General features: G+C 42.8%; 1 pseudogene; it reads right to left on the bottom strand.

The window, feature by feature from the left end:
• Positions 1-9211: 9211 nt before the first annotated feature.
• LOC101025700 lies at positions 9212-10635 on the bottom strand (annotated as a pseudogene).
• Between the last annotated feature and the right edge of the window lie 12504 nt (positions 10636-23139).

Here is a 23139-nt window from a genome sequence, read left to right as displayed (position 1 = left end):
CCTGCTCTGCATGGCTTTTCTGAACCTCGGATCCTTCGCCTTAAACTCAGGGGTTAAAACCCTAAGAATTAAACGAAATAAAGTATCTAAAGTGACTAAGCACAGAGCCTGGCCTAGAGGGTTGAGTTTCCCCCTCCTCCCGGGTAAGAGAAGCGGTGATGAAGCCAGGTGGAGCCCGAGGGCCTGTCTCCGAGGCGGTGCAGGCAGCAGGTGAGGGCCGCGCCCGGGAGGGGCCGGGGAGGATCCGTGGGCAGGGGAGGGGGAAAGGGGCTGCGGCTCCGGCCTGCAGGGAGCCCTGGCCCGCCCTCTTCCTTTTCGGACCTCGGAGGGAGATGGGCTGAGAGCTGAAGTGGCTGCGGGAGCCGCCGCGGAATCCTCGAGGGCGCCCCCAGAGGTCTCCGGGCTCCTTGGCCCCTTGGCTCCTTGGTTCCTTGGTAGGCGCGGGAAGCGCCCATGGGGCTCCAGCCGGGGCCTGGGAGGCGGATGACTGGGGATGGAGGAGGCTAAGCCTTGGACTCGCTCTCAGGCGCCTGCAGGGGACTTCCAGGCATCCTCGACGGCGGACCGAGCTAGGGCGTGGGGCCGCTGGTGCGGGGACCTCCTTGGGCTCTGGGGTCATCGAAGGCTCCGAGACGCTCTGGCCCCGTAGGCGCTGCTCGTCACCGGGACCGAGCTTGGCTTGATCTGGGCAACAGCAGTTACGCTGCGGCCGCTGCTCCGCCCAGGCCAGGGCAGCAGGGGGGCTGGGAGGAAGAGGGCGCATAATTTCCTCGGGGCTCCTGTGTGGCCAGCCTAAAAGTGCGGTTTTGGTCGCCTTGTGGTGAAATGTCTGCGCCTCTTCCATCCTCAGTAATCAGTACTGATTTTCCTTAGCGTCTGCTGTTAACCAAAGCGACCACAACTTAGTTGAAAGCCTCACTAGAAGCTTTGAGATCGGTGGGTTCGAATCTCACACCTACCACTTAGCAGCTGTGCAACACTTGGCAAATTGACTTCCTGTTCCTCGGATTTCTCACTTGTAAAACAGACATTGTAATACCATCTACTTTGTAGGATGAATGTCAATATTAAATGAAATCATGAGAGTAAAGCATTTGGTAGATGGTCCCTCAGTGAATGTGATGATTATGGCAAGGAGTTTTCAAGGGAAACTTTCCTGTGAAGTTGGTTTAATAGATTTATTCATCTGCATTCTTTGTTTCTTTTTTGTCCTAAGGACTACACCACAATGAGCAGGCTTAAGAAAATACCCGCTTTGGTAGATGCTAAATATGGCTTAGGACCAAGTAAGACATCCTTCACAAGACAAGTCGCTTTTAATTCAAAATAATTTTGAGAAAAAATAGCCTCTCTTCCAAAGAATAAGAGCTTACAGTGGTAGTTTTTATTCATTAATAAACTTATGTTTTTAAAATGGAAAACATGCTCTGACCGGTGACGGGTTTAGGGGAGTTCATTTCACAAGTGTCTGGAGCAACAGTTAATTAACTTCAAGATCAACATCCAGTCATTTGGCCAGGTAAAGAATCATTTCCCACTCATTTGCTGTGCCAGTGTGGAAAGTAAACATGCTGCATAATTGAAAACAGCTGTTGTTACTGTACTATTCACCCTCTGCATCCTTTCCTACTGTTTTCCACGTGCTCTATCCCCCAAACCTAAAAAGCTGTAAACCGATATGACTAATAGCAAAGGTGGTCATGAGGGCATTTTTCCTCCTTCTGTGACTCATTTCTTTCTGTGTGAGACGACTCCATAGAGATGACTCCATAGACACAACACAATTGAGTCTTGCATTTATCTACCCCTTTATTTAAAACCCAAAGAGGACTTATCAAAAAGAGAAGAAATCTCTGTAAAGGTGAACAATGCAGTCAAGTTACTTGCTCACAATCACATTTGTAGACTAGCTTAAGAGGACTTTGTATTATAATAAAAAGTGTTTCTGAATAGCTTTTTAGTTCATCAGCACTGTACTAATTATAGCTCTGTTTCTTGAGAAAAACCTAATATTTGTTTTTTTAAATGGAATTATCTAATTGCACAGTCATTTTCAGCCATACAAAAGCCAACATTAAAAATGAGCAAAGGGAAATAATTACGACTTACAGGCTGGGAAGAGGTATATAATCTGATATGTAGTTCTTGTGCTTGAGGGATTTAATTAGACATCAACAGAAAAACAATTTTTTTTTTTCTGAAGAAAAAATATAATTTAATCCACTATGTGTATAGCTATAGAGAGTTTTATTGACAGAATTCCTTTAATGTTTTTCTGATTCATTCGGTGCTTAACAAAGGGATTACTTTAGCTCTTGTGTCTTGATTGACTGTTGTATGATTCTTTAATCTTAACTTTTATTGACTAGTGAAATAAACAAAATAATTATAGTGAGAGATTTTAATATGTGCATATCAAACTTGGACATCTCTGTTAGGGAAGCAGGAGCCTAGAGGAGCCAGAATGATACCATTTTAAAATCAACTCCATCTTAAAACTAGCAAGGCACATTCCTTGCCAGTCATGACCCATGGTCCTTGGATGTTTACAGCTAAAGCAGCAACTTGTTAATGCCTGCAAGGACACACTCCTACAATAACAGAAAGTCCAGATGTCCCAATACCCATAACAGTATGTGCTTTGAATATAATTGTAGTTATGGCTTGATGTACTCACACACTAGAATGTCAAGGATAGTTTAAATCAATATTATAAATTTTGTCATGCTATCTGCTCACCCTCATGTAGACTCAGCTTAGCTTAGTCTTTACATACATAAGACCGCCTACATAAGAAGGACTTAAAGCAAAGATGGTGCGTTCCTCGCTTGCCTTCTGAAGGTGCTGTACTCTGGAAGGGAGTAGCTTCTAATTAACTTGCTTCTTTCACTGCAGTCTGTGACTCACCTTGAATTCCTTCCTGCGTGAGACCCAAGAACTCTCTTTTGGTATCTGGATCAAGACTCCTTTTCCGGTAATGAATCCAGGAGGCAAAAAATAAGGACATTTAGGAATTGAGCAATTCAGTAAATAAACATTTGTGTGCGTGTGAGCACCCACGTGCATACATACACTTATGTGTAGAGGATCTAGAAAAATCTTTATATCCTTTGAATAGAGAAGATACACATTTCCCCCCATATGATCATGGTACATTTAAAATAGTTGATCCCATATTAGGCCACAAAGAAATTCTTTTTCTTTTCTTCCCCTGGAGATAGGGTCTCCCTCTGTCACCCAAGCTGGAGTGCAGTGTCACATAGCTCACTGTAACTTCAAACTCCTGGGCGCAAGCAGTTCTCCCGCCTCAGCCTCCTGAGTAGCTAGGACTATAGGTGCATGGCACCATGTCCACCTAATTTCAATTTTTAAATTTTTTGTCGAGATGAGGTCTCACTGTGTTACCCAAACTGGTCTCAAACTCCTAGCCTGAAGTGATTCCGATCCCCCCCCAACCCCACCAGCCTCCCAAAGTGTTGGGATTACAGGTATGAGCCACCACACCTAGCCTAAGCAATTCTTGATACATTAAAAAATAGAAGAGGTATACCATAGGCCATGATATGGTTTGGATCTGTGTCCCCACCCAAATCTCATGTTGAATTGTAATCCCCAGTGTTGGCAGTAGGGCCTGGTGGGAGGTGGTTGGACATGGGGGCAGTTTCTCATGAATGGTTTAGCACCATTCCTCTAGTGCTGTTCTGCTGATAGAGTTATCATGAGATCTGGTTGTTTAAAAGTGTATAACACCTCCCACCCTGCTCCTGCTCCAGCCGTGTAAGATGTGCCTGTGTCTCCTTTGCCTTCTGACATGATTGAAAGTCTCCTGAGGCCTCCCAAGAAGCTGAACAGGTGCCAGCATCATGTTTCCTGTATAGCCTGCAGAACTGGGAGCCAGTGAAGCCTCTTTTCTTTATAAATTACCCAGTCTCATGTAGTTCTTTTTTTTTTTTTTTTTTAGATGGAGTTTTCATTCTTGTTACCCAGGCTGGAGTGTAATGGCACGATCTCAGCTCACTGCAACCTCTGCCTCCCGGGTTCAAGTGATTCTCCTGCCTCAGCCTCCCGAATAGCTAGGCTTACAGGGGCATGCCACCAGGCCGGCTAATTTTTTTTTTTTTTTTTTTTGTATTTTTAGTAGAGACAGGGTTTCACCCATGTTGGCCAGGCTGGTCTCGAACTCCTGACTTCAGGTGATCTGCCCACTTCAGCCTCCCAAAGTGCTGGGATTACAGGCGTGAGCCACCACTCCTGACCATCAGGTAGTCCTTTATAGCGGTGTGAGAATGGACTAATATAGGCCACAGTATTTGAGCATAATTAAAATTATAAATTAATAATTTAAAAAGTATCTAAAAGTCTTGACCACTTGGACGTGAAGAATTATGCTGCCAGATAACTTTTGGATTGTTAAAGAAATCAATGCTAAACTTACACTCTTAGCAATGTAAAGTCTAACATTTTATATAAGAATCTGTAGGATATAGCAAAAGTTATTTTCAGAATAAAATAGATTGATTTAAATAGCTTTCATTGTACAGACAAGAGACTAAAGATAAACTCATCTTAAGAACTTAGACAAAATATATAAAAAATAAAGAGAAAATTAACCAAGAGAAATTAGGAGAAGGGAAGTTACAAAATTAAGACTGAAATTAACAAAATAGAAAGCAAAAACTATGTATCAAAAGGTTATATAGGCTGGTTGCAGTGGCTCATGCCTGTAATCCTAGCACTTTGGGAGGCCAAGGCAGGCAGATCACGAGGTCAGGAATCGGGACACTGGTCCAACTTAACGTGTGGTGAACCCTACTAAAATGCTGAAAATGAATGGGCTGGGCACGCTACCAGCCCAGCTACTCAGGATAGCGGAGGCAAGCAGTGAGGAATCTGCTTGAACACAGAAGGTGGAGGTTGCAGGAGCTTTGCACGACGACCCAGCTTAAAAGAGCAAGACTCGCCTCAAAAAAAGAGCGATAAAGTAAATAAACTCACCACTAACCAGGTTGAAGAAAAAAGAAAGCACAATTATGTGATATTTTGAGTAAGAAAGACACATAACTGAAGGGGGCCTGCCCCTCCACACCTGTGGTTATTTCTCATCAGGTGAGAGACTGAGAAAAGAAATAAGACACAGAGACAAAGTATAGAGAAACAACAGTGGCCCTGGGGACCGGCACACTCAGCATGCGACGACCTGCACCGGTGCTGGTCTCTGAGTTCCTTCAGTATTTATTGATCATTATTTTTACTATCTTAGCGAGGGGAGTATAGCAAGGCAACAGATGGGGAGAAGGTCAGCAGGGAAACATGTGAGCAAAGGAATCTGTATCGTGAGTAAGTTCAAGGAAAGGTACTGTGACTGGATGTGCACGTAGGCCAGATTTATGTTTCACTTTACACAAACATCTCAGTGTAGCAAAGGGTAACAGAGCAGTATTGCTGCCAGCATATCTCGCCTCCAGCCGCAGGGCAGTTTTCTCTTATCTCAGAATAGAACGAATGGGAATGGTTGGCTTTACACCGAGACATTGCATTCCTAGGGATGAGCAGGAGACACAAACCTTTCTCTTATCTCAGCTGCAAAGAGGCCTCCCTCATTCACTACTCCTCCTCAGCACAGACCCTTTAGGGGTGTTGGGCTGGCGGGTGGTAAGGTCTTTCATTTCCCACAAGGCCATATCTCAGGCCGTGTCAGTGTGGGGGAAACCTTGGACAATACCCAGGCTTTCTTGGGCAGAGGTCCCTGTGGCTTTCCACAGTGCCTTGTGTCCCTGGTTAATTGAGAATGGAGAATGGCGATGACTTTTACCAAGCATACTGCCTGCAAACATATTATTAACAAGGCACATCCTGCACAGCCCTAAATCCATTAAGCTTTGATTCAATACAGCACAGGTTTCTGTGAGCACAGGGTTGGGGCTAAAGTTACAGGTTAACAGCATCTCAAAGCAAAACAATTTTTCTTTGTGCAGATCAAAATGGAGTTTCTTATATCTTCCTTTTCTGCACAGACACAGTAACAATCTGATCTCTCTTTTCCTCACACATAACCACAGAAATAGAAAAGGTTAAAAATGATTTAAAGAGAATGTTGTTGGCCGGGCATAGTGGCTCACGTCTGTAATCCCAACACTTTGTGAGGCTGAGGTGGGCAGATTGCTTAAGCCCAGGAGTTTGAGACCAGCCTGGGCAACATAGGGAGAACCCCCATCTCTATTTAAAATTTAAAAATTAGCTGGGTTTAGATGGCACACACCTGTAGTGCCAGCTACTTGGGAGGCAGAGGTGGGAGGATTGCTTGAGCCCAGGAGGTTGAGGCTGCAGTGAGCTGTGATCACACCACTGCACTCCAGCCTGGGCAACAAAACTGTCTGAAAAAAAAAAAAAAAAAAAAGAGAGAGAGAGAGAATGTTAACTTGAACTCCAACTATTTGGGAATCTTGAGGATTTCCTAGCAAAATATAAATGAATAAAAGTGACGTAAAGAGAAGCTGACTTGAACAGACTCATCACCATAAGAGATTGGAGAAATGATTATAGCTCTATCCTTAAAAAAGAGCTGGTGCCAGGTGATTTCCCAGCTCAGTGTGACCTGACTATTTTTTAAAAAGCAGATAATACAGTGTTACTTAAACCAGTATGTATCAAACATCAATAGGAATCACCTGGAAATCTTGTTAAACTGCAGACTGTGATTCAATAGGTCTGAGGTGGAACCTGAAATTCTGTATTTCTCAAAACCTGTCAGGTGATGCTGATATTACTAGTCCATGCTCTTTGCATAGCAAGGATTTAAATGACTCAAGACCATAAAACAGGCCGGGCACGGTGGTTCACACCTGTAATCCCAGCACTTTGGGAGGCTGAGGTGGGTGGATCACTTGAGGTCAGGAGTTCCTAACCAGCCTGGGCAACATGGTGAAAGCCTGTCTCTACTAAAAATACAAAAATTAGCAGGGCATGGTGGCTGTGCACCTGTAATCCCAGCTCCTTGGGAGGCTGAGGCAAGAGAATCGCTTGAACCTGGGAGGTGGAGGTTTCAGTGAGCCAAGATCGCGCCATTGCACTCCAGCCTGGGTGACAGAGCGAGACTCCATCTCAAAACAAAAACAAAAACAAAAGCAAAAAAACAACAATAACCCATAAAACAGGATGGAAAGCTCCTTAAGTCATTTAATAAAGCCAGCACAGCTTTCATAGCTCAATCAGTTACAGGGGATGCAAAGAAAAGGGCATCATAGACTAATTTCACTTGCACATGCATTCAATAAATGTTTATTGAGCACCTACTAAGAATGTCACGTACTGTTCTAGGGGCAGGGAATATAGCAGGGAACAAAACAGGTTAAGTCCCTGCTCTCTTGAGATTACTTATTGTGATACTGGCAAAAAGCTCCCTCCGAATCTCTGGAGAGGCCAAGGCATGATTAGCGGGTTCCAACTTCCAGCCCCACCCTCCAGCCTCTAGGGAGGGAAGAGGGGCTGAAAGTTGAGTTGATCACCAAATGGGTAGTAATCAGTTACGCTGCAGTAATGAAGTCTTCATAAAAACGAAAGGACAGGGTTCAGAAGAGCTTCTGGATAGCTGAACACGTGGAGTTTCCTGGAGGGTGGCACCCCAGAAGGGCATGGGATCTCTGCTTCCCTTCCCACACGCCTTGTGGTGTGCATTTCTTCCAGCTGGCTGTTCATCTGTATCCTTTATAATAAATGGGCCAATGTAAGTGTTTCCCTGAGTTCTGTGAGCTGCTCCAGCAAATTAATCGAATCCCAGGAGGAAGTTGTGGAAACCCTGACTTAGAGCTGGTTGGTCAGAAGCACAGACCACAACCTGTGCTTGCAACCAGCATCTGCAGTGGTGTGGGCAGTCTCGTGGGACTGAGCCCTCAGCCTGTGGGATGTGATCTCCAGGTGGATAGTGTCAGAATTAAATTGAATTGGCAGCCACCTAGCTGGTGTCCACTGGAGAGTCATCTGCAGAACTGTTTTGCTGTGTGGGGAAAAACCCACACATCTGGTGTCGGAAATGTTGAGTGACTCTGTGGGAGTAGAGAGTAGAAAAAACACTTTGGTTATTTATGTATCCTTACACTTACTAATACAGATGCAAACATTCTAAATAAAGTATTAATAAAAATCAAGTTATATAATAAAATAACAACATACTGCTATGGAATAGAGTATTTTAATTATGCCCTGTTCTATATATTTCAGGTATACAGGCTGGTTCCCTATCAAGACATCTATTACCATTAGTAATGAATTATGATAATACTGTAAAGGAAAAAACCATATGATCCTGTCAATATACACTGGAGAAATATTTTATAAAATTTAATAGCCATTCCTAATAAAAATTCTAAGCTAATAGGGTGTGATGACTTTTCTATTAAAAAACAAGTCTAGGCCGGGCGCGGTGGCTCAAGCCTGTAATCCCAGCACTTTGGGAGGCCGAGACGGGCGGATCACGAGGTCAGGAGATCGAGACCATCCTGGCTAACACAGTGAAACCCCGTCTCTACTAAAAAATACAAAAAACTAGCCGGGCGAGGTGGTGGGCGCCTGTAGTCCCAGCTACTCGGGAGGCTGAGGCAGGAGAATGGCGTAAACCCGGGAGGCGGAACTTGCAGTGAGCTGAGATCCAGCCACTGCACTCCAGCCTGGGTGACAGAGTGAGACTCTGTCTCAAAAAAAAAAAAAAAAAAAAAAAAAAAAAAAGTCTAAGTAACAATACAAGGAAACTACTTATCTAGGATAAGGACTGTTATCTCTAAACCCAATACAAAACATTGTTCTAAATAGCAAAACTCTGAAATCATTTCACTGAAATCAGAAATTAGAAAAGGATGTCCATGTGCTATTATTATGTTACATTGTCAAAGAAAGGTAAGAAAATAATTGCCATAAACTTTGAAAAAGAAGAAATAAAACTATTTATGTTTGTCTATGTGACTTCATTATTTGCCTAGAAAACTCAAGGAACTTTAGTAATAAACTATTTGAATTGTAGGTCATTTTGGAAAAGTGGGCAGATGCAAGATAAATATACAAAAAGCACTAACTTCTCTCTATATTAGCAGTAAGTACTTTGAAAGGAAATTAGAAAACTTTTATTTTCTACAGTTTCATAAAAGCTTAAAATACTTAGGAGTGTAATTTAAAAAAATCGTTTAATTGTCATTTTATAGCTCCCCACCGCAGCTGCCCCCACCCTTCCCTTCGATGATGACATTTGCAGGCTTTAGGGCGACCAGGGAACAAAGCTGGGGTCTGGCAGCCCCACTACGTTTGCTAGCCAGACAGAACAAGTCACGATGACAAATTATCACAACAATTAGCGCCCGTACTTCGGGGATCTGCAAATTGAGAAGGCCCCAGCTCCTCATTGTACAGGGGTCTATTTGGCAGTGACCTTGCTCTGGAGATGACATTCCTTCAGCCTGAGGGAATTGATGTTGATGAACCCGTGGCATAAATTGGCTCATAATCACCCTGCACCTTCATGCTCACCAGCTCCTCGTTGTAGAGAGACAGTGGGGACTCCCAGCGGAGGATGTACACCTGGCCCTTGAGGACGGACCCCTGCGCTGTCCCTTCCACTGGTTCCTGGGCCTTGGCGTTACAGTGGCAGACAAATTTCACACTCAAGGCTATGCCAGAAACCGGTATACATCAGCTCAGCAAATTTCAAGCCCAGACCTTGTTTGATTTTGCGCACTTCTCGGTACGTGGTGAAGGCCTTGATGTCTAAATGAGTGTGGTAAAGGATGGTGCCTGCTGGGGCCTCACAGATCCCTCGGGACTTCATTCCATTGAAGCGGTTCTCTGCGATGTCAATATGGCCCACGCCGTGCTTGCCTGCAACTTCGTTCAGGTACACGAAGAGCTCCAAGGAGGTCTGGTGGGTGGTGCCATCCTTGACGTTGGTCACCTTCACGGGGACCCCTTTTTTGAACTCGATGTCGAGAATGTCAGGGGTGTTGAGGGCTTTGGCCGGGTCCTGGGTCTTCGTGTAGAGACCTGGAGGCGCTTGGTTCTTGGGGTTCTCCAGAATTCCAGCCTGGTAGCTGATGTGCATGAAATTCTCGTCCATGCTCCACAGGCTCTGGGGAGTGACTGGGATGGGAATCCGATGTTGCTTTGCCTGTTTCATCAGGTGATTGCGGCTCTTGAACTGGTTGTAGAACTCGGGCATCCTCCAGGGAGCAATGACCTTTATCTGGGGGGACCAGCGAGTAGCAGTGAGCTCAAACCGGCCCAGATCATTTCCCTTTCCCGTGGTGCCGTGGGACACATACTTGGCCCCTCCCGCTGAGCGATTTCCACTTGTTTGCTGGCGCTGCTGGGCCTGGTGAGAGAGGTGCCCAGGAGGTAGCGGTTCTCCTACAGTGCGCTGGACTGGATGGCCGGCCAGATGAACTCCTCCACAAACTCCCTGCTGGCATCCTCAGTGAACACCTTTTTGGTCCCAAGCGTCAGTGCCTAATTCCTGGCTTCCTGGAAGTCTTCCTCCTGGCCAGTGTCGGACAGGTAGGCAATGACGTCATAGCCTTGTTCCTTTAGGAACCCGAGGATGCAGGAGGTGTCCAGGCCGCCACTGTAGGGCGGAACCACGGAGCCTTTGCTGGACATAGCGTCTGGGATTGGAGGCGCGAGTTCCCGGCGTCTGGAATCTGTCTTCATGGTGCAGTGAACCACTCGGGCTCGGGGAGCGGTGGCAGGCGACAGAGCAGGGAGGAGTATAATTTCAAAATACCAAACCGTCCACAGAAACCAAGAGAATAGTACACATAACCCAGGTTCAACAATCGTCAATATTCTGCCCTTCTTGTTCCATCCTGCCTTTCCACCTTACCTCCAGGAGTACTTTAAAGCAAATTTCAGAAATCAAATAGTTTCACCTTGACAGTAAAATTAGTAAGATATAAGACCTATTTAAAGTTATAAAAGCTCAATTAAAGTTGTAAATATTATCTGAACAAATGTAAAGACATCTCGTGTTCTTTGATGACTTGGAATCATAAAATCTATTTAAAGATTTTTTTAAAATGTATTTATTTATTTATTTTCAGAGACAGGGTCTTGCTCTGTTTCCCAGGCTGGAGTGTAGTGTCAGGAGCATAGTTCTCACTGCAGCCTCATTCTCCTCGGCTCAAGGGATCCTCCTGCCTTAGTTTTCCAAGTAACAAGGAATACAGGCGCGCACCACTATACCCAGCTAATTTTTTTTAAAGATGAGTCCTTGCTATGTTGCCCAGGATGGTCTCAAACTCCCGGCCTCAAGAGATCCTCGTGCCTTGGCCTCCTGAAGTGTTAGGTTTAGAGGCATGAGCCACTGTACCCAGGCCTGAATTTTTAAATATAAACCCAAAAGCACAGGCAACAAAAGTAATAATAGAGAAATGGGATTGTATCAAACTAAAAAGCTTCTGCACAGCCAAGGAAACAATCTACGGAGTTAAGAGACAACCTACAGAATGGGAGAAAATATTTGCAAACCATACAGCTGATAAGGGATTAATATCTAAAATAACAAGGAACTGAAACAACTCAATAGTAAGAAAACAAACAATGCAATTAAAAAAATGGGCAAAGGATTTGAATAGACATTTGTCAAAAAAAGACAAACAAGTGACCAAGTACAGTTATCTCTTGGGATCTGTGGGGGATTAGTTCCAGAACACCCTGCAGATACCCAAATCTGCTGATGCTCTAGTCTCTGATATAAAATGATCCAGTGTTTGCATGTAACCTATACACATCCTCCTATATACTTTTATTTTTTATATAAAGACAAGGTTTCACCATGTTGGCCAGGCTGGTCTTGAACTCCTCATCCCAAGTGATCCTCCCGTCTTGGCCTCCCAAAATGCAGGAATTACAGGTGTGAGCCACCATGCCCAGCCCACTCATTCAATCTAGAGATTTAAATCATCTCTAGATTACTTATAATACCTAATAAAATGTAAATGCTATATATGAATACTATCCAGCTTCAAGAAAGAAGGAAATCCTGCCATTTGTGACACCCTGGATGAACCCAGAGGATATTATATTATTTGAAATAAGCCAGATACAGAGAGACAAATACTGCATAATCTCGTTTGTATGTGGATTCTAAAGAAGTTGAACTCGTAGAAGCAGAGAGTGGAATAGTGGTGACCGGGGCTGAGAATTGGGTGTTGGGGAGATGTTGGTCAAAGGATACAAAATTTCAGTTGGGAGGAGTAAGTTCAGGAGATCTATTGTACAGTATGGTGAATACAGTTAATAACAATGCATTGTGTCCTTGAAAATTGCTAAAAGATTAGATTTTAAGTGTTCTTACCTCAAAAAAATGATAGGTATGTGAAGTAATACATACGTTAATAAGCTCAATTTACCCCACAGTGTATACATATTTCAAAACAACATATTGCACACAATAAACATGTATAATTTTTGTCAATTAAAAATGTTAGAAAAAGATACATTGGGCCAAGCATGGTGGCTCATGCTAGTAATCCCAGTGTTTTGAGAGGCAGAGGCAAGAGGATCGCTTGAGGCCAGGAATTCAAGACCAGCCTGGCAACATAGACCCAGTCTCTACAAAAACTTAAAAAACTAAGTGGGTGTGATGGCATGTGCCTATAGTCCCAGCTTACTCAGGAGGTTGAAGTTGGAGGATCACTTGAACCCAGGAGGTCAAGGCTGCAGTGAGCCATGTTCATACCACTCCACTTTAGCCTGGGCAATAGAGCCAGACCCTGTCTCAAAAAACAAAAACGAAAGTAATTGGTTACCTCAGAGGGGTAGGATTGGAAGGTGTAGTAGTGTATGGATGGGGCTGGTTAGCCTTTTTTTTTTTTTTTTTTTTTTTTAGTATATCCTTGTATTGCTTCATTTTTTGCACAATCTTTAATACTTTTATATACAAAAAAATTTTTTTTAAATGTGTTTGCTCTATCTCCAATGTCTAGAACACTTTTGGCACATATTCAATAAATGATGGTTGCATAAATAAACAAATAGATTTTGTTAACATTTGTTGAGTACCTGCAGTGTGGTAGGCATTGGACAGCAGGTACTGCCTTGTATTTGTGTGGTCTATAAGCCATTTGAGTTAATTGGATTCTGGTATATCAGGGAGCAAACTACATGCCCTCAAACATAGCAAACAGAGACAAGGTAACAGCTACTCCTCTAGCCAAAGACAGAGCCTACGCCTGCTCTCGAGTGCATCGTAAGGATCCTACTGATGCTTATTTCATATCTTTGATCTACAGGCACGCACCGTCCACACTTCAGGCAATTATTTACACACGGAGGGAGGGTGCGATAAGGGCATGTGGAGTAGAAGTTTTCTGATCCGGACTTTACTGACTGCGCTAGAAAACTCTGATGATATCCTTTCCAGTGTTTCTAAGAACAAGTCTTCCATTTCTAAGCACGATTCTTGCATTTCTAAGCAGCATGTTGTCTGTTTACTTATGATTGTTTTTTACTTGTTATCTGTTAATGTTGGGGTGATCAGACCCAACACCAGGTCGTGGGGGCGACGAAGTCCAGCGGAGTCAAAGAAATGAGAAAAAGACAGTTTGAGAGACAAAGTGGGACCAGGGGCCCATCGCAAGTGTGGAGGCTGCCAAGGCCCAGAGCTCTGGGAGCCCATGCTATTTAATGGTGCTCAAACAAAGAAACAGGTGGTGAGGATGTGGGGGTTGAAAGGAAACAGTGTATCAAGTGAATGAAAAACATATCTCAGCTTGAGATAATGGGAGTGCTAGAAGCAAGGAGCCAGCTAGCCTAGCAGACATGCAAGCCCTGCCTCAGCTTCTCTCCCAACACTCAGCTTTTTCTCCCAACAGTAAATAAGCTTTTTTTAAATTTACAAATAAATTATAATTTATTTTATTTTCAAAAATTGGCTCAGTTGATGGGGTTGAATTTCTGCAGTGATTGCTGAATTAATTATTAATTAATTATTATTATTATTTGAGACAGAGTCTCACTCTGTCACCCAGGCAGGAGTGCAGTAGTGTGATCTCAGCTCACTGCAACCTCTGCCTCCCCGGTTCAAGCAATTCTCCTGCCTCAGCCTCCTGAGTAGCTGGGATTACAGACGTGTGTCACCATGCCCAGCTAATTTTTGTATTTTTAGTAGAGACGGGGGTTTCACCATGTTGGCCAGGCTGGTCTCGAACTTCTGACCTCAGGTGATCCACCCTCCCAAAGTGCTGGGATTACAGGCATGAGCCACCAAGCCCAGCCCTGTCTCTACTAAAATTACAAAAATTAGCTGGGTGTGGTGGCAGGCACCTGTAATCCCAGCTACTTGGGAGGCTGAGGCAGGAGAATCACTTGAATCTGGGAGGCAGAGGTTGCAGTGAGCTGAGATTGCGCCACTGCACTCCAGCCTGGGTGACAAGGACGAAACTCCGTCTCACCAAAATAAAAGGAGACATTGGGTGTGGTAGGATTCAGTGAGACTTCTGATTACAGGTTCTGGTCCAGATTGCTCAATTTGACATACCTGGTCTCCCTGATCTACTGTTGCCCCCTCTGCAGCCTTGTATCCTACTACATTCTTCTTCCAGCCCTCGAGGTCCAAGACAGAAGCGTCTGCCCTCCGGGTGGCAGGATGAATGAACAGATAAAGGGTGTCAGGGGCTCACACAGATTATCTCTTAAGAAGGTTCTTGGAAATTCCTGCATGGCTCTCTCCTTACATTTCTGTGGGCAGAAAATCCATGTGACTCCACGTGGCCTCATGTGACTAAGCTTTATGGAAGGCTGTGAAATATGCGCTTTATTTTGGGCAACTACATGTCCAATTAAAATTTTTATTATTATGGAAGGAGGACAAAATGAAAATTGGAGATGTTGAAAAGTCTCTGCCAATGTTCCTTTGCACAAGAAAAAAAAAATTGAGTTCCTCTCCTTTTCTTTTTGACTTATTACTTATGTTGCAAATATGTTACAGATTTGGATGCTTCCATCTTTTAACTTTGTTTAAAGATTTCTCTCATTATACAAAGTTTAACAATTATGCAGCTCAGTGGTCCCCAACCTTTTTGGTACCAGGAACCAGTTTTGTGGAAGATAATTTTTCCATGGACTGGTGGTGGTGGCTGGTGGGGTATGGATGGTTTCAGGATAAAACTATTCCACCTCAGATCATCAGATATTAGATTCTCGTGAGGAGCACACAACCTAGATCCCTTGCATGCCCAGTTCACAACAGGGTTCACACTCTCATGAGAATCTCATGTGGCTGCTGATCTGACATCAGGCAGTAATGCTCCATTGCCTCACCTCTTCCTGTGAGACCCAGTTCCTAATAGGCCACAGACCCACAACCCAGGGGTCGGGGAGCCCTGATGTAGCTAAATTAGGCATTCTTTTTTTTTCTTCATTGTTTCTGGGATGTTTATGTTTTGCTTAAATAGGGCTTTCCTGTTCATATGTTCTTACATTTTTTTTCTGGTAATTTTATACTTTTGTTTTTTGACTTTTGGTCTTTATCATTATCTGGCATGTTTTTTTTTTGGATGGTATAGTGTGAGGTATCTTTATTTTTTCAATTTTTACCTAATTGCTACAACTTATTTATTAAACTTATTTATTGAACTAGGCTTCATTTCTCATTCATTTGAAATACCACATTTATGGTAAGTTAAATTCCAATACATACGAGTCTGTTATGGACTCCCTGTTCCAGTTCCATTGAGCAATTACTCATATCAAATTTTTATTACTATAATTTTCTAGAAAGTTTTTTTTTTAAATTTAGGTATGTGATCTCACTATGTTGCCCAGACTTGTCTTGAACTCCTAGGCTCAATCTTCCTGCCTTAGCCTCTGAGTAGCTGGGAGTGAGCCAACATGCCTGCCTTGTAGAAATTCTTTGTTCTTCCTTCTTTTTCTTCTCCTCGTCCTCCCTACTTCTTTGTCTTTCCTACTTCCGTTTAACCTAGCCAAGCTAATACAGTACCCCCATGAAGATGAAGCAAGCAGGTGCACACTTCATTCTCTGTCTTCTCAACAATAGCTTCTTCTGTACCTTTCCTACTCATCACCTTTCCATTTCTTTGGTGCCCAGTATCATGCCTTCTAGGTCTTGCATTGTGTGGAAATTCTGGAATTAATAGGATTGCTACTTGTAGTTCAGACTTTTTTTTTTTTTTTTTTTAAACACTTCTTCTTTTTGGACCTGCATTGTGCAAAATCTTCTGTTTTTCTCTATTGCTGGATTTAAAAATTCTCTTTAGGTTCTCTGAAGATGTAAAAACATCACTAACACCAGGATATGTGGATTCAGCTTTTTATTTCCTCCTTTATTCATCTTCTTTGACTGCCTGATTGATTTCTTCAGGAAGGATGAAGCTCTTCTCTGACGTAGTGAGTGGGTGAATCTCAGAATCATGTGGCACATGAATGAGGTACATGGTGCTCAGTAGTCCCATATGGTCTTGGGAACAATTTGCTGCCCCAAATTCTGTGTGAATTTGTCCTGGATGCAGATAATGAGGAAGTTCATGTGACTCATAATGATGAGAAATAGGAGCATCCCTCCCTATGCTCCACCTCTCAGGGCTCTTCGGACTATTCTACTGTGACCTACCTTGACTTTCTCTATGGTCATGGCCTATCTGAACAGTGTTCTTTTTCTTAAACACTTTATTAACTCGGCCGGGCGCGGTGGCTCACACTTGTAATCCCAGCATTTTGGGAGGCTGAGGCGGGCGGATCATGAGGTCAGGAGTTCAAGACCAGTCTGGCCAACATAGTGAAACACCACTTTGACTAAAAATACAAAAATTAGCTGGGCATGGTGGCAGGTGCCTGTAGTTCCAGCTACTTGGGAGGCTGAGGCAGGAGAATCGCTTGAACCCGGGAGTCGGAGGTTGCAGTGAGCCGAGATTGCACCACTGCACTCCAGCCTGGGCAACAGAGCAAGATTGTGTCTCAAAACAAACACACAAACAAACAAAAAACATTTTATTAGCTCAAATAGTTATTATTCTGGATGAATGTTCTATGCGATTTGTCAGATTCTATTTTTAAAAATTAGGATTTTCCTTTGATTATTTTTAATTTATCAATTAATGGGAGGGGTATTGCCCATATTAACCACGTTGGATTATCAGAACAGATTTTGATGCCAAGAACTGGGACTCCAGTGGGTTTTGTGTATATGTGAGAGTGTGTGTGTGTGTGTGTGTGTCTAGAATGGTGGTGGTGGGAGGTAAGCATGGAGGGCTTTCCTTTATAGCATCATTTTCATAGCAATTTTAGAGGGAAAAGTAAATTTGCTGGCTCACTCTGCCATCTTGGATTAGAGGCTCTGATAACTTTTATGAGATAAAACAATCTATATTTAAAAAGGATTCAAGGCCAAATAAGCCAATACAGTCTAGTTTACATTAAAATGTTAATACATTATAAAGTCACTGAAGAATATACATGGAAAAATTGCCATAGTAACAGTCATTTTCATGAAGTGGATTTAGATACTAGATTCTTGAGTGATGGCATGCCTTATTATTTGCTTTAAGGCATCTTTAGTACTCGCTTTCTTGTCTCCTTGGGGAATAGAAAATGGGAAAGGGACTTGTACCTGATGCAGTTCTGTGGTTGAAAGCCACAGAAGTCAATTTTGGCTTATTTAAGTTGAAAATGTATTGGTAGGATGAAGGGATGGTTCATAGAGTTAAAGGAGATGTGGAAGAGAGGGGATTCAGAGAGGGGCTATGGAGGGATCAGAAATTTGGAGCAACTCTAAGGACCTGGGGACCAGTGATCATGGGACAGCTTCTGATATGGTTAGGCTTTGTGTCCCCACCCAGATCTCATTTTGAATTATAAGCCCCCTAATCCCCACGTGTCAAGGGAGAGAGCAGGTGGAGGTAATTGAATCATAGGGGCAGTTTCCCCCATGCTGTTCTCATGATAGTGATTCTCATGAGATCTGATGGTTTTATAAGGGATTCTTCCCACTTCACTTAGCACTTCTCCTTCCTGCTGGTTTGTGAAGAAGGTGCCTTGCTTTCCCTTTGCCTTCTACCACACCATGATTGTAAGTTTCCTGAGGCCTCCACAACCATGCTGAACTATGAATCAGTTAAACTTCTTTCCTTTTTAAATTATCCAATCTTGGGCAGTTCTTTACAGCAGGGTGAAAATGGACTAATACAGCCTCTTTAGGGCAAACATAAGGATGAGTGAGCTCTTACTATTTTCAATTTTGTTTCCCTACATTCAGAGTTCAAATTCCAGGGAGGTTCTTATCTGCCTGGTTTGAAAAAAAATTCTGTGTGTGTACACACACACAGCCCCACACCCACACCCACACATACACATTTTCTTTTTTCTTGTAGAGAGGATTCTTGCAGAGAAATTGTTCTAGTGGCTCACAGCTCTTTCAGATTATAAATAGTAAACTACAGGTAATAGACTAGGGATGATCATACAAAAAAATGCCAGTTTCAAATGGAGAAACACGTTATGTTGGAACAGCTTCATTTCATTTCTGAGTGTGATTTTCTTAAAACTTGTCTTTCTCTTGGACTTCTTGTATCTTTCATGTATCTATGTGTTCCTGCTGTCTTATCTTCTTTTTCTTCATTTCTGATTTTCATCAGTAAATTTCAATCATGAAGATGCTGTGCTTTATGACCTTCCCTAGCCCTTCCTCTGTCCTAGGCAATGTCCAAAATGCTACGTGTTTCTAGGTCTCACTTTTCCCCCTTCCTTCTGTCCTCTTCCTTTAGTGTCTTACTTTTAAGACCAGTTAAATATTAAAACGTGTATAACTGGTTAACAGTATAACTGGTTAACAGTAAGTTAATGTTACCTTTGACAGATTGCATTTTTGTTTCCAATTCTTCAACCCTCCTATATCCCTGCCTTTTGCCATGGGACTTTTTGGTTCCTCTCAGTAGAGAGAGACTATATTTCCCTGTCCTACTGATGTTGGGATTGGCCATGTGATTTGCTTTGGCCAATGGGATGTCAGCAAACATGATGTTGGCAAAGGCTTAAAATATGCTCGTGGGTTTTGGCTTGCCCTCTTGTGCTTCTGCATTGCCATGAACATTTCTTGGTTTTCTGCTGTTCCTAATAGAAAGTGTGACATATGGAGCAGAGCTGCCCCAACTGACTCGCACACCCACAGCCTGAGGCTGATCTGTCCCAGCAGACCTGTAGACTTAAGAAAAAAAGAATACATGCTTCTTGTTGCATGACCTTCGGTTTCGGAAAAATCTGTTAAGCAGCGCTTTTGTGGCACTATTTAATGAATACATTACTTTTACCAGTGAATGCATTTTCATTTAAACTGGGGTATTCTGGAGTTCATATTTGTATTCATGTGAATATTTTATAGATTCATTCATGGTAGCAAGAAAATGCCGGGCAGAAGGTGTCTTGTGGGATCTCCTCAGTATGTACCAGGAGGCAAAAACCTACTAAATACATGTTGGATGCCCACATTAGATGATCAGTGTTTTCATTAGAGAATGGAGTAGTTCCTGAGAAGCCTTCGTAACACAGAATCCTTTCCCAGCGAAGTACAGTTTCACCATAGTTCTGGTATATAGGTTAGAATGTGGCTCTGGTTACTACGAACTTGCCAGGGCTTTGATGGGCTCTTGAAAGTGCTTAATATGGTACCCAGCAGATTTCCAGGTAGAGGTCCTCCAAGGCGGAAACCAGCAACACTTCCCTGGAACTTGCTCTGTCTATGAGATCAACTTTGAGTTTATCCTATAGTTTTTCTTTTCTTTTCTTTTTTGGTCTATAAAAAGCAGCATTTTAATTTTGAGAGGCTTCTTATTTGTGGCAGCAGGCAGTATATAGAGGAGTGCTCATCTGTCATCCATGTCTTCCAGGAGCTCATGCTCTGAGAAGACACTGAACTGTGTTTTAAAATCTTTTAATTTATCGATTTATGGAGACAGGGTCCCCCTGTATTGTCCAGGCTGACCTTGAACTTTTGGGTTCAAGTGATCCTCTTACCTCAGCCTTCCAGGTGCCTGGGACTAGACACACACACCGCCACACCCAGCTTCTTCTTCTTCTTTTTTTTTTTTTTTTTTTGAGGTGGAGTCTCACTGTGTTGCCCAGGCTGGAGTGCAGTGGTGTGATCTCGGCTCACTGCAAGCTCTGCCTCCCAGGTTCATGCCATTCTCCTGCCTCAGCCTCCTGAGTAGCTGGGACTGCAGGCACCCACCACCACGCCGGGCTAATTTTTTTGTATTTTTAGTAGAGACGGGGTTTCACCATGTTAGCCAGGATGGTCTCGATCTCCTGACCTCATGATCCGCCTGCATCAGCCTCCCAAAGTGCTGGGATTACAGGCATGAACCACCGCGCCCGGCCTCTTCTTGTTTTTTTAGCTTACATAAAATACTTGCTTCTTATAAAATAGCCAAACAATACATAAATAAATGGCATAGTATGTAAAAGTTCTTAGTAATCCTGCATCTCAGCAATAACTACTGCTAATTCCTTCAGATATTTTTCTATGCATTACAAATGTATGCTTTTTAAAAAAATTTAACAAATGGAATTACACTATAATGTCATTTGCAGCTGGCTCTTTTCCTACATGACAAAATATTGTAGCCCTCTTTCCTCGTTAGTCAGTACTCTATTGGAAAGGCCATTCTCTTTTAGGTATAATTTTCTTCTGCTTTCTAGGATTATATCATAAGCCAACATAATTTTCTTATTTTATTTTTTTGAGACAAGATCTCACTCTGTCACCCAGGCTGTAGTGCAGAGTAGCTGGGACTACAGGCACATGTCACCATGCCTGGCTAAGTTTTGTACTTTTTTGTAGAGATGGGGTTTCACCATGTTGCCTAGGTTGGTCTCGAACTCCTGAGCTCAAGCAATCTGCCGGCCTTGGCCTCCCAAAGTGCTAGGATTACAGGTGAGAGCCACTGCACCCAGTCAATATACTTGTTTATTTGCAACTGCTGAAACAACAAAAACTTGGAAGAAAGAATTTTAAAAAGGATTAGATAACCAAAATCAATGCTAGAAAGTCCAGGTAATAAAAACTCATACTCTTTACTCAGGAATGGATTTCGTCTGAGGCAATTTTGTTTTAAAATTTAAATTTATTTTATTATTTTTTTTAAAGACGAGGTCTCATTCTGTCTCCCAGGCTGGAGTGCACTGGTGAGATTAAGGCTCACTGCAGCCTTGACCTCCTGGGCTCAAGTGATCCTCCTGCCTCAGCCTCCTGAGTAGCTGAGACCACAGGAGCATGCTGCTATGCCTGGCTGATTTTTGTGTTTTTGGTAGAGATAGGGTTTTGCCATGTTGTCCAGGCTGGTCTGGAACTCCTGGGCTCAAGTGATCCTCCTGCCTCAGCCTTCCAAAGTGCTGGGATTACAGGTGTGAGCCACCATGACTGGCCACCCTGTTTTTTTTTTTTAAACTTTAGATGCAATTTGTACACCTTAACATAAACCCTTAGTAGAAGCAAGACATTAGAGGGAAAGGAACTGTTAGAAGTCTGCCTGTGGAAGCAGGAAGAAGTGACAGATGCCATCTGACTCCGAGGAAGGATTCAGAAAAAACATTTCAAAAGAGTTTTAAAAAGACAGTAACCCAGGACCTTTTAGTATAGAGGCAGAGGATCAGCAAATCCTCAAGAGTTTCTGAAAGTAGTCCCAGTGAGAGGGCTGGTGTTCCTGACGGTCGCCAGCCCTAGGAGAAGACTTACTGTTGCCCACTGTGTTGAAACAGGGAAATTGTTATGCATCTTAGGAAAAGTTTCATCAAAATATGTAAAATCAGATGTGTAAAGGGCAAGCTCCATTTACATGAAGAAGGTAATTGGGTAGTTCCTTCTTCACCTGTTGAGTAGACCCGGTTGACCATTCTTTCCTAGAGGGGTGTGGAAGCAGTGTGGGTCCACTTCCCAGGCTCCCCACTTGCAGATAGTTTGGCCTTGAGACTGAGTGCATTCAGGGGAATGTAAGCAGAAGGGAAGGCATCTTATTCCGATCTGGTCCATGAACAATATCCTTCTTCCTCTTTCCCCATCTATTGGTGGGATGTCAAAGTTCAGGGCATCCTGAAAAGCCGGTATTGAAGACGGCAGGCCTCCATCAGCCTGGCTCCCGACCTTCCTCTCTATCCAAGGCTGATTAGACTTTTTAAAAAACATTTTTAATGTGCACAAAGAGGCAATGATTAGACTTTTAGGTAAGCAAGAAAGTAATTTTCATTTTGTTCTACTATTGAGAAAATGGGGTTCATCTTTATAGCTGCAAGCTTAATCTTCAGTTACAGTATAACACAGAGGCACATACTCCTACCCCAGGCAACCTGCAATCTATGAAGATAGTACAGCTCCACTCGTTTATATTCTTTTGTGTGAAGTCTCATTACCATGAAAACATGACAACAAATGGACCTGGTGAGCTTTTCAGCATAGTGTCCTCCCATCGTCCAGTGGTTGATCACTAGGATCCTGCAGAACGCCCAGCTCTCTACGTTTGGCATTACATCGTCGCTGCTTTTGGCCTTGAATGGGGTCTCAGTGGGCCTGGAGAATTTCAGTTGTACAACCCTTGCACTTCCCTGGAAACGGTTTGGTTCAAATCTTTATGTCTTGTAGCACAGTTTTGTAGTTTTCTTTCAATCTATACCCTCCACATTTCTCGTTAATGGTTATTCTTTATATATAAACAGATCATGTTGCTATTAAAGTGGTGGGATATATATTTTTCATAATATTAATAATTTTTGATTTATTATTCACGTATAGCAAAGTTAGCGATTTGGGTAATTTGTTGTGTAACCAGCTCCTTAGCGAATGTTTTGATTAGTTCTGATAGTTTGGTAGTTGATTTACTGAAGTTTGTATGTGGATTGTCATTCAATAATTCTTACCCCTTTCTGATAGTTTTACTTATTTCTTTTTATTGCCTTCTCCCCACCCTTATTTGTTAAAATATTCAAAGCAATGTTAAATAATAGCTGTAATACTGGGTTATTCCTGTCTTGATTATAAAACTTATTCTATGTTTGTAACAGGCTTGATTTCTTATTTTTTGTTTTTTTCTATTCAGGGACATGTGAATTTTATTAAACAAAGGAAATTGTTCCCTAGTTTAATGCTCTGGAATGGATTAC

Source organism: Papio anubis, chromosome 13 (assembly GCF_008728515.1).
Source record: "Papio anubis isolate 15944 chromosome 13, Panubis1.0, whole genome shotgun sequence".
Lineage (NCBI taxonomy): Eukaryota > Metazoa > Chordata > Mammalia > Primates > Cercopithecidae > Papio > Papio anubis.
This window is presented reverse-complemented; position numbering and strand designations above follow the sequence as displayed.